The following is a 12,226-nucleotide window of genomic DNA, read 5'->3' as shown; positions in this document are numbered from 1 at the left end:
CATTTGCACCACAACACTCAAAGAAGTAACTCTACTTTAACACCACATACCAAATTCATACTCCGTACGCACTACATCATTCACCAATAGCAACTCACTCATCCCACGATTTTTTCATATACTCATCCACGCAATATAATCCGTAACAGGAATTTTCCTTATTCAAGTCATTTTCGAACTCCACCTCTGCAAGTCATCACTAATTCTCAAGTATACTTTAGACCAAAATAAAATTTAACACATACCCATGAATTGAATTATCAATAGCAGGCTCCCCCACTTGGCTCAAAGCCATAGATTAAAACATTTCATAACTCACAATACCAATACTCTATTACTGTCATAATGCCACAGTCAGTTCAACGAAATTTCTTCTCAAACTCATGCAACGCCAACCATAAAAATACCCCAAATAATCCGCTAAGCTCACAATCATTTTCTTGACACTCAAGTCAACTTTCTCAGCCAGATTCAAATTCAAATCTCCACCCATACGCCCTGTCGGCAGAAAAGAAACTCTCTACTCATATCATAAGGAATACACCTATGTAGATTACTCCGTAGGGGATAACCCACCTGCTTAGTCTCAAACTAGTATCTTGTTATACCCTTTCGCAGTCACAATTACTATGCAATCACTTAGTCTATCTGAGTCCAAACTCATTAACCAGACATGACAGTTTAATTTACCCCAAAATTTAACAATGTGAAAGATCCTTCAAAATATTCATACTCGAGACTGTAAGTCACATCAAATCAAAAATCAAGCACCTAATGGCCTTCCCTTTTACATTTTAAGGAAACACTTATCGTTATGTTCAACTCGTCTTAACACATCCCGCGGTCACATCATACCCATCATACTGCCATTCCACCACTCATCGAGCCAAGAATTCCACTGTAGGTCATCACCGGACATATGAGTCCAATTGTACAAGTTACAACTGAAGCTACCGAGCTTAAGCTGCGGTCTAAACCTGGCCTCAAGTCTTCCAGACTGGCCCATCACCAAAACACATAGTACACATCTCGAACCTCGTTCATAGAATTACAAGCCGGTGATGCACAACTGATACTGAGCGCTCATGTGTGCATACGAATACGTGGAAGGAATTCAAAGAGTTTATGCCTCAAGCTAAATCAATCTCGCACGATAAGGAAAGAAATATGGGAAGTATATATCCTAAATGCCCTATAGCCTCTCGAAGATAAGTATGGACGTCATCATACAGATCCTCAAGACTCTACTAGACACTTGCTCATCACTTGTAGAACCTATGAACCTAGAGCTCTGATACCACCTTGTCACGACCCAAAATCCCACTAGTCGTGATGGCACATAACCCAACCCGTTAGGTAAGCCAATTTCCATCTATCCAATTCCAATGAAATTAATTAAAAGAAAATATCTAAAACCAATACATCTCCCCAAGAACTAGTAGTACAAATCATGAGCTTCTAAGAATAGAGTGTACAAAGCAGAAATGAAATAAATACATAGTCTGTTTGAATAATACATAAATAGAGCTTTTATAATTCTAAGGCTACCCTGAACAAGAGGCAGCTACAACGGGAATGCAGGTACATCTTCATATCCCGCAACCATCAAGCACAGCAACAACGGCAGCCAATATCTGCATGCAATGTACAAAAGTGTAGTATCAGTACAACCGACCCCATGTACTGAGTAAGTAACAAACCTAGTCGTAGGTTGAAAGCAGTGACGAGCTTCTACCAAGGTCGGGTCCAAAACCACTAGTCCACAATAGTCCATAACGACATAAAGCAAATAGTACCAGAAGAAACACAGAGATAAAAATGCTCAGCCGAAACATGATTTCAAAAATAATAGTTTTTCCTTTCAAATACATCAGTGAAAACCTAAATTGTTTGCCGAAGTTGCCAAAAATATGAATAATTTGAGAAAAGTAATTCTTCCAAAAATCATTTCAATAGTAAATAAAATATCTCATTTTCTTTCCCATATAACAAGTGTAAAACAAATGCATCATTAAGCCCATCTGTCAACATGTGTGAAAAATCATGAATAATGTGATACCGTACAGCATAAGGAAAATACATCTCTATGCATATATGTCATGTGTGCATGTCAATGTAATGTATCTCAGAGATTGCACTCATGTACTCACAGTCTTAGAGTACTCAATCTCATTGTCTCGCATTTTCTCTCATTTTGCTCAGCACACTCAATCACTCAGCGCTATACAATACCTTCTGCGGCGTGCAGCCCGATCCCTGTTTATAGTCGATTGTGCTCACGGGGGTGTACAGACTCATGAGGAGCTCCTACAGCCCAAGCGCTATAAGCACGGATAACTCACGTGTTGTATCGACAACTCGCGTGCTATAATATCATATCTGGATCCGCACGGACAACTCACTATAATAATATCTGGATCCGCACGGCCAACTCACGTGCTATAATAATATCTGGATCCGCACGGCCAACTCACATGCTATAATAATATATAGATCTGCACAGCCAACTCACATGCAATAGTATAATATATAGATCCGCACGGCCAACTCACGTGTTGCATGGCCAACTCACGTGAAATAATAATTTAGTACATATAAAGCCAACATGGCCTGCTGCGGCGTGCAGCCCGATACCAAAAATATCCTCACAATCAGACCATCGGCCTCCCTCAGTCATCAATCTCTCCAGTCTCTCTCTCACGGGCTCACAATGTTATGAGAATACCCCAAAAATGATGATATGATGTATCAATAAATAATAACAGAGACAGAGATATGATATGCAATGAAATGAATATGACTGAGTATGAATTTTCTACATAAACCAATAATTCACAGCAATATGACCTCTGTGGATCCCAATAATACTGGCACATAGCCTCAACATGATTTTTAATATGCCTTTCAGCTCAATTTCTTTAACTCATAAAACCGCATGGAAAATGCCAATTATTTAACTACAAAATTCCACAGAAATAATTATGTCACAATTTCTATAGTGCACGCCTACACGCCCGTCACCTAGCATGTGCATCACCTCCCAATAATTCACAAAATACATATATTCAGGTTTCATTCCGGCGACCCTTCTGGTTTTGCTTTTTCTGGCGACCCCCGCACCATCTTCTTCTTCCCCTCTCTCTCTTTCCCTTTCTTTCTCCCCCTCCCTTGTGTGTGTGTGGGTGCGTCTATTTCTTTCGACAGGTGCAACTTCTTCCCGGCGAGGACGGACTATTTCCCGGTGTGTTCAGATTGCTAGCAAGTTTCGTAAATTCCGGCGACTTCTGAACAGCTTTCCGGTGGGACATAACAGGACTTGCCAGTGCTCTTGAGCAGATCCAACACGCTTCAGGAAAACTTGCTCCAGGTTCTTTCGTTCTATATCTGGTACTCGTGGTATCAGTATTTTTATTGTATTTTTTCTGCTCGTGGGAGTTGGTACCTCCCATTTTCTAGTTTCCCTTTGTTGTGTGAGTTAAATTACTGACATCTTACCTTGTACTAGTTTATTTACCGTATTAGTGTGCCTGTTGTTGCAACTTGTATTCTTCTGGTTTGGTCTGTTGCCTTGTGTGATAGTGATTCCCCTTACTCTGTCGTAGGTATAGTGGCTGTGGTCTGGGATGGTCGAGTGAGGTCATGTCCTCGGGGGGAACGGGGGGTGGGGTGGGAGGTAGGGCAGGGTTTAGGGAACAAGGGTGTCTGTAGGTTGAGAATTAGGTCATGGAACGTAGGTACATTGACGGGTAAATCTATAGAGTTGGTGAAGATCCTCCAGAAGAGGAGGGTCAATATAGCGTGTGTCCAGGAGACAAGGTGGGTAGGGTCGAGGGCGAGGGACGTGGACGGGTATAAACTTTGGTACTCAGGAGTCCAGAAAGGTAAGAATGGAGTGGGCATCTTGGTGGATAGGGAACTTAGAGAGTCTGTGGTTGAGGTTAGACGAGTGAATGATAGATTGATGACTATTAAGTTGGTGGTTGGAGAGTGCACCCTAAACATCGTTAGCGCCTATGCACCGCATGTGGGCCTAGATGAGGAGGTTAAACGACGCTTCTAGGAAGGGTTAGATGAGATTATGCGCCAGGTTCCGCCTGCTGAGAAGCTATTCATATGAGGGGATTTCAATGGGCATATTGGGTCGACCGTAGGTGGTTATGGCGAGGTGCATAGAGGCTTCGGTTTTGGGGAGAGGAACGGAGGAGGTACATCGTTGTTGGACTTCGCTAAGGCTTTTGGGTTGGTGATTGCGAACTCTAGCTTTTGGAAGAGGGAGGGGCATTTGGTTACTTTTCAAAATGTGGTGGCGAAGACCCAGATTGACTATCTCCTCCTCAGGAGGTGTGACAGAGGGTTATGCAAGGATTTCAAGGTGATTCCGGGTGAGATACTCGCGATGCAGCATAGGCTCTTGGTGATGGAAGTTGGTATTATGTTAAAGAGGAGGAAAAGGTCTACTCGAGGAATACCGAGAATCAGGTGAGGAGCCTTAACTAAGGATAAAGCCCAAGCGTTTGAGGGGCGGTTGTCGGCTATGGGAGCTTGGAGGAGCAGTGGTGACGCGAGCACTATGTGGTCAGGGACAGCAGACTGTATTAGAGAGGCTGCGAGAGAGATGTTAGGGGTCTCGACGGGAATCTCTGGTGGGCACAAAGGAGACTGGTGGTGGAATGAAGTGGTCCAAGGTAAAGTGGAAGCAAAGAAGGCGGCGTACCTGAAGTTAGTGGGGAGCATAGGTGAGGAGGAGAGGCGAGTGTGCATGGAGAGGTATAAGGCAGCTAGGAAGGAGGCTAAGCTGGCGGTCACAGAGGCTAAGACTGCGGCTTATGGTCGTATGTATGAGGAATTGGGGGAAAAGGTGGGGAGAAGAAGTTATTCCGGCTGGCCAAGTTGAGAGAGAGGAAGGCTCGGGATTTGGACCAAGTGAGATGCATCAAGGACGAAGATGGTAGAGTATTGGTAGAAGATGCCAAGATTAAGAGGAGATGACAGACTTACTTTCATATACTTCTGAATGAAGAAGGGGATCGGGATATTGTGTTAGGCGAATTGGAGCATTTCGAGAGTCACCGTGACTTTGGGTACTGCAGGTGTATCGAGGTTGAGGAGGTCGTGGGAGCTATGCGTAAGATGAGTAGGGGCAGAGCGACCGGGCCAGATAAGATTCCGGTGGAATTTTGGAAGTGTGTGGGAAGATTAAGTTTGGAGTGGTTGACTAGGTTGTTTAATATTATTTTTAAGTGGAAAAGGATGCCGGATGAGTGGATGTGGAGTACGGTGGTTCCATTGCATAAGAACAAATACGGTGGTTCCATTGTATAAGAACTGTGGTTCCATTGTATAAGAACAAAGTACGGTGGTTCCATTGTATAAAGATGCCGGATGAGTGGAGGTGATATCCAGAGTTGTAACAATTATAGGGGTATCAAATTACTGAGTCATACCATGAAAGTGTGGGAGAGGGTGGTTGAAGCGAGGGTGAGGATGACAGTGTTTGTATCCGACAACCAGTTCAAGTTCATGCCGGGTCGTTCGACTACAGAAGCTATACACCTTGTTAGAAGGTTGGTGGAACTATACAGAGAGAGGAAGAAGGATTTTCACATGATGTTTATTGACCTAGAGAAAGCGTATAACAAGGTTCCTAGAGAAATTCTCTGGAGATGTCTGGAGGCAAAAGGTGTGTCGGTTCCCTACATTATGGCGATTAAGGACATGTATGATGGGACTAAGACTCGGGTTAGGACAGTAGGAGGCGACTCTGAGCATTTTCCGGTTGTAATGGGGTTATACCAAAGTTCTGCGCTCAGTCCATTCTTATTCGCCCTGGTGATGGACGCGTTAACACACCATATTCAAGGGGATGTGCCATAGTACATGCTATTCGCCGATGACATAGTTCTGATTGATGAGTCGCGAGCCGGTGTTAATGAGAGGCTGGAGGTTTGGAGACAGGCTCTTGAGTCTAAGGGTTTCAAGCTAAGCAGGACGAAGACGGAATACCTGGAGTGTAAGTTCAGCGCTGAGCTAGGGGAAGTGGGCGTGGATGTGAGGCTTGATTCGCAGGTCATCTTGAGTAGAGGCAGCTTCAAGTACCTTGGTTCGGTTATCCAGGGGGGAAGGGGAGATCGACGAGAATGTCACACACCGTATTGGGGTAGGATGGATGAAGTGGAGGTTAGCATCTGGAGTCATGTGTGACAAGAGAGTGCCACCGATACTCAAAGGTAAGTTTTATAAAGCGGTGGTTAGACCGGCCATGATGTATGGGGCTGAGTGTTAGCCCGTTAAGAACTCACATATCCAAAAGATGAAAGTAGCAGAAATAAGGATGTTGCGGTGGATGTGCGGGCACACTAGGATAGATAAGATTAGGAATGATGATATTCGGGAGAAGGTGCATGTGGCTCCCATTGATGACAATATACAGGAAGCGAGGCTTAGATGGTTCGGACATGTTCAGAGGAGAAGCCCAGATGCTCCAGTATGGAGGTGTGAGCAGCTAGTTGCGGAGGGCACGAGAAGAGGTAGAGGACGGCCTAAGAAGTATTGGGGCGAGGTGATCATGCAGGATATGACGAGGCTCCAGATTTTCGAGGACATGACACTTGATAGGAAGATGTGGAGGTCGAGTATTAGGGTTGTAGGTTAGGAGGTAGTTGAGTCATGCCTTACTTCGTACCATGGTGGGACTAGCCATGTAGGGTTTTTGTCTAAGATAGCTAGTGGAAATGTTGTGGCTTACCATTTCGCTTTTCAGTGCATGTCCTATTTACTAGCTATCGCTTTTGCTTTGTATCTTTCTTCTAGATTTCATGGTGTTTCTATTTTTCTTATGACTGTTGTGGTGATACTAATATTTACTAATATTGTCTCCCTTTGCTTTGCATCTTTCTTCTGGATTTCATGGTATTCCTATTTATCCTATGATTGTTGTTGTGATACTAATATTGTCTCCCTTTTTGTCCTTTTGTCTTTTTGTTTTTTTTTAGCCGAGGATCTTTCGGAAACAGCCTCTCTACTCCTTCGGGTAGGGGTAAGGTCTGCGTACACACTACCCTCCCCAGACCCCATTAGTGGGATTTTATCGGGTTGTTGTTGTTGTTGTTGTTGTTATACCCTCAACTCCAAGATTAGAAGAGTTACTTACCTCGAACAAGCCAAATCCAATGTCGAGCAAGCTAAGCAATACTCCAGAAATTCTATTATGCGTGTATTAACTTCCAAATGGCTCAAATCTAGTCACAATTAATTTGATTCAGCTCACAAAAATTATAGGAATTAATTCCATATCAAAATACTAATATTTTCCAAAAATCCAAAATTACGCCCCAAAAATCACTGTGGGACCCATGTCTCGGAATCCGATAAAACTCACAAAATTCGAACCCCTATTCAACCACGAGTCCATCCATACCAAAATTACTCAAATTCGACCACAACTCAGCCTTCAAATCCTCAATTTAAACTAAGAGAGTTTTTAAACTTTTCCAACTTAATTCACCAATTAAATGATAAAAAACAACAATGGATTCGGGTAATTTAACCAATAATGAGTTAAGAATACTTATCCCGTTGTTTCCTATGAAAATCACCCAAAAATTACCTCAATCCGAGCTCCAAATCGTTAAAAATGGAAGTCCCATTTTCTGAACTTAAACTTTCTGTCCAGACCTCTCTTCTTCGCAAACGCGACAAGTCCCTCGCGTTCGCAAAGCGCAACTCGACTGCCCACAAATTTAACTCTTCGCGAACTCGAATGCCACCTCACGAACGCGTAGAACAAGAACCCGGGGTCCCCAATCACCTCACTCCTCTTCGTGAACGCGACACTTCTCACGCGTTCGCAATGCACACACAGACCATACCTTCGCGTTCGCGTCCTCCCCTTCGCGAACGCGAAGAACAAAACCTCACACTCAGATAACACTCTTCGCGAACGCGAGGGCCCACTCGCGAACACGAAAGAGAAAATCAGAAAAATACAGCAACAGATATCAGCAATCTCAGCAAGGCCAAAAATGATCCGTTAACCCCCCGAAACTCACCCGAGCCCCTCGGTACCTCACCCAAATATACCGACAAGTCCTAAAATATCATACGGACTTAGTCGAACCCTCAAATTACCTCAAACAATGCTAAAATCATGAATTACACCCCAATTCAAGCCTAATGAACTTTGAAATTTCTAGTTTCTACAAACGACTCCGGAACCTATCAATTCACGTCCAATTGACCTCAAATTTTGCACACAAGTCATAAATGACATAACGAAGGTATTTAAATTTTCAGAATCGGATTCTGACCCCGATATCAAAAAGTCAACGCCCCGGTCAAACTTTCCAAAAATTCAACTTTCGACATTTCAAGCCTAATTCCACTACGGACCTATAAATAATTTTCCGGACATGCTCTTAGGTCCAAAATTACCATACAGAGCTATTGGAATCATTAGAATTAAATTCCGAAGTCGTTTACATATAAGTCGACATTCGGTCACTATTTTAACTTAAGCTTTAAACCTTGGAACTAAGTGTTCCAATTCATTCCAAAACCTTACCGGGACCCGAACCAAATGTCCCGGCAAGTCACACAATAACTGTAAAGCCCAATTTGAGCAGTAAATGGGGAAATAAGTTTGTAGTACTCAAAACGACCGGTTAGGTCGTTACAATATTGTTGTTGCAAGCTATTATGTATATTGCATAGGTTCTTTGATTAGTGAGTATCACATAATTTGAACCTCGTCACTACTTACCGAAGTTAGTCTTGATACTTACTGAGTACATATTATTTCATACTCATACTATAGTTCTGTATATTTTTGTGTAGATCCGGATATTAGCAGTAACGCACCTATGGAGTATGTTCGTTTGTTGATCGAGAGGATTCAAGGAGTGATGTATGGACGTCGCAGATCCTTTGAGTCCCCTTCCTTTACTTTGATACTGTTACTTTTACGTTCAGACAATATTGTACTTTTAAGACATCTTTATGTATTCGGTTTAGAGCTCATTACTCTGTACTAGCTACCTGATTTTGGGAGTTGGTATTATATATTACTATTTTGGCTTATGTTGACCACTTATTTCCCTATTTATGATAATTCAGACTTAATATATCTTGTCTTGTTGATTGAATGATGTTAGTGCGATTGACTTACTTAGTCTTGGAGAATTTTGGATCGTGACAATCATGTATAAGTTGTAATACAAATTCTGTGATGTGCTTATTTGAAGAATTAATGCTTTTAATTTTTTCTATCTTCGCAAAGAATTTCAAAACAATCCATTGTTACTATCTTACGTGAAGGAATTCGAAATAGAGGTTGTGTCATATTTACAAAGTGCTTAAAGCCTTTCTTTTCAACCATATTAAAAGGTTGCTCATCTATAATCATCATAGTTGTTGATCAAATTTTCAAGTGCTAATTGTTATATCACCCTTCTGGCCATCTAGCAACAACAACAACAATCCAGTTAAATCCCACTAGTGGGGTATGGGAAGGTAGTGTATACGCAGATCTTACCCCTACCCCGAGAGGGTAGAGATGTTGTTTCTGAAAGACCCCCGACTCAAAAAGACGGAAAGAGGCAATATATCAGTACATCAAAAGAAATCATGAAACAAATAACAACATCATAGATGAACAGGAAAACAATAACCAGTAGATACAGTTCGGAACTAAGAGAAACGAAAAAGTAGTGACATTAACCACTAACAGTCTAAGACTAAGTCCTAACATACTAGCCTGCTTTGGTTGAAAATGTATTAGTTTTTGACTAGTGCCAACAATATCACGGGGACAATAGTTTCTCAGACAATTAAGCATTTGTGATGTGCCATTATGGGTTGTATCAGCTGCATAACTTTTAGTACAATGCTTACACTTTGCTATAGTCGTCAGTATATCTTTCAAAAGTTTTCAAATGGTCGATCAAGATTTCATGAGTTCTCTTTTCTTTGATGATAGATACAAGTGTGAGATGTGTATCTTAGGACTAAATTGAAAAGGTACGTGGAGTACTTCAATCATGAGAGAACAAGTTTTAGTATACTATGGTGTTTCTTTGTATATATAAATTTTATTAATTCTGGGCTCCAAAGCAAGTAATATAAGAACGTATGGTAGCAAAATGTTATATATATATATATATATATATATATATATATATATATATATATATATACACACATGAAATGACAGTCAGTCACTCAGTACTGTATTAATTAAAGAAAATTAGTTATCCGTTTCACATCTCAAGCTAAGAGAAACAAAAATGATTTATTTTAATGCACTACTACCTTAACCTTTGCAACTAATAATTTTAATGATAAACATAGAAGAATAGCAATTACAAGGTAAACGGAGAACTTATAATTCAAGAAGTAGAAGTTGATGGTGAGTGACAGAAATTGTGTAGTTGAAACTTTTGATGAAAGCTTGCAATTAAATTACTTAGTAAAAGTAAAGAATGAAGTGTCAACTAATAACTTATAAGTTATATCTTATAACCTAATACAAAGAGACCAGTAAGTAAAAAGAAAAGAAAAACTGAAAGTGATAAAACACTGAATCAATAGCTCCCTTAATTTTTTTTAAAGGTTTTCCTGGAAAATGGCGTGCTAATGATGCTTTGGAAAAATGAAGACTTTCTAACTAGCTAATGCGTATGATTGATGGTTCTGATGGACAATACACTTGTATTGCCGTTAGAAGCTAAGAACGATAAGTCGTTAGGCCAAAATATTTGAGGATTGTTTCTCCGTGACAAATGTATTCCTTCTCATTTTCCAATAACAAATTCAAATAGATTTGGAGTTTGGCCCTTTTGCTTGGATTATTTGTGATCTCGATTTTTTATTTTTATTTTTAAAAAATTCAAAACCAAATCAAAAAATCAATCCAATTTTTTTTTAAAAAGAAATCAATATAATTTGGTTTTAGGTTTAAATTCGAATAATGCACACCCCTAATTAAAAGTGTAAAATTTTTATTAAGATAGTATGTGAAGTTATGAATAAGGCATCAGATACAATATTTTTAAAAAGGGGTATTTTATTGATTTAAAGTGGGTCTACTCTGTAAATTTCATATACACAACCAAATAAAATAAAAATTATTATAAAATAATAAAAGAAGAAAAGAGTATTGCAAAGAAAAGTAGAGAGGGAATTCTTATTGATTTGGGATAAATTACAATAGAATAGAACCACCCCTATTTATAGGAAAAAAGTGACTTAGCCACCAAGTAACAAACCCTAGAATCTCTCTAAAATAAAGACATTCTCCTTAAATATAATTCTATCTATAACACTCCACATTGAATGTCTATTCAACATATAATGTGCCTCGTTAAAACCTTAAGTAAAATAAAACCCAATGGGAAAAAATTCTAGTGAAGAAAAAGAGTACACATATTTAATAATATACGCCTTCTGGTTGCCTCGTTAAAAACTTTACAAGAAAAACCCAGTGGGACAAAATCTTGTAAGGGAAAAAGAGTACAACGCGTATTAACTCCCCTTGATGAGAGCATCAATTCACATCCTTGAGCCTTCACATCCCAATCTTGTGCACTAGCTTCTTGAAAGTTGACGTCGGCAGAGATTTGATGAATAAAACAGTCATATTAACTCCAATGAATATGTTGCACCTTGAAAATCCTCGCTATCACATTATCATGCTTATAGTTATAGCAAGATACAAATATGCACAAATTGCACTTCGGATGTAGTACTTCATGACCAAGAATTCTATATGCTTTAAGCAATTTAAATCCTTAAGGGATTGTCATATAAGTTATAGACTTTAGATGCATATCAAGTTTTCATGCCATGCTAGACACATAAGATAGATAAAAGTGACTTCACACATCATTGACTTTATACTTTTAGGTGTTTGATCGGCAGGTCGAAAACTACATGTCTTTTATATGAAACTACTTGAATTATTTCTCCAGACTTAAGATCCACATATATATTCAGCGTTATCATAAATGTAGTCGACGAACATTTTATATCGGTTCCAACCTCATTTTTTCATAAAGACATAACATAGAGATCTTTTCATTCATATTTTCAAGTACCTGAACCTCTCCTGAGATTTTATGAAGTGTTATATCATGTGATCTTCTAGATCACTTGCCTCCTTATTATGATAATTTTGATCATTTATTCTTCTTCTTTATCAAGAATTTTATTTGAAATCGATTTGTGTATATAA

This window comes from Nicotiana tabacum, chromosome 2, assembly GCF_000715075.1.
Source record: "Nicotiana tabacum cultivar K326 chromosome 2, ASM71507v2, whole genome shotgun sequence".
Taxonomy (NCBI): Eukaryota; Viridiplantae; Streptophyta; class Magnoliopsida; order Solanales; family Solanaceae; genus Nicotiana; species Nicotiana tabacum.
This window is presented reverse-complemented; position numbering follows the sequence as displayed.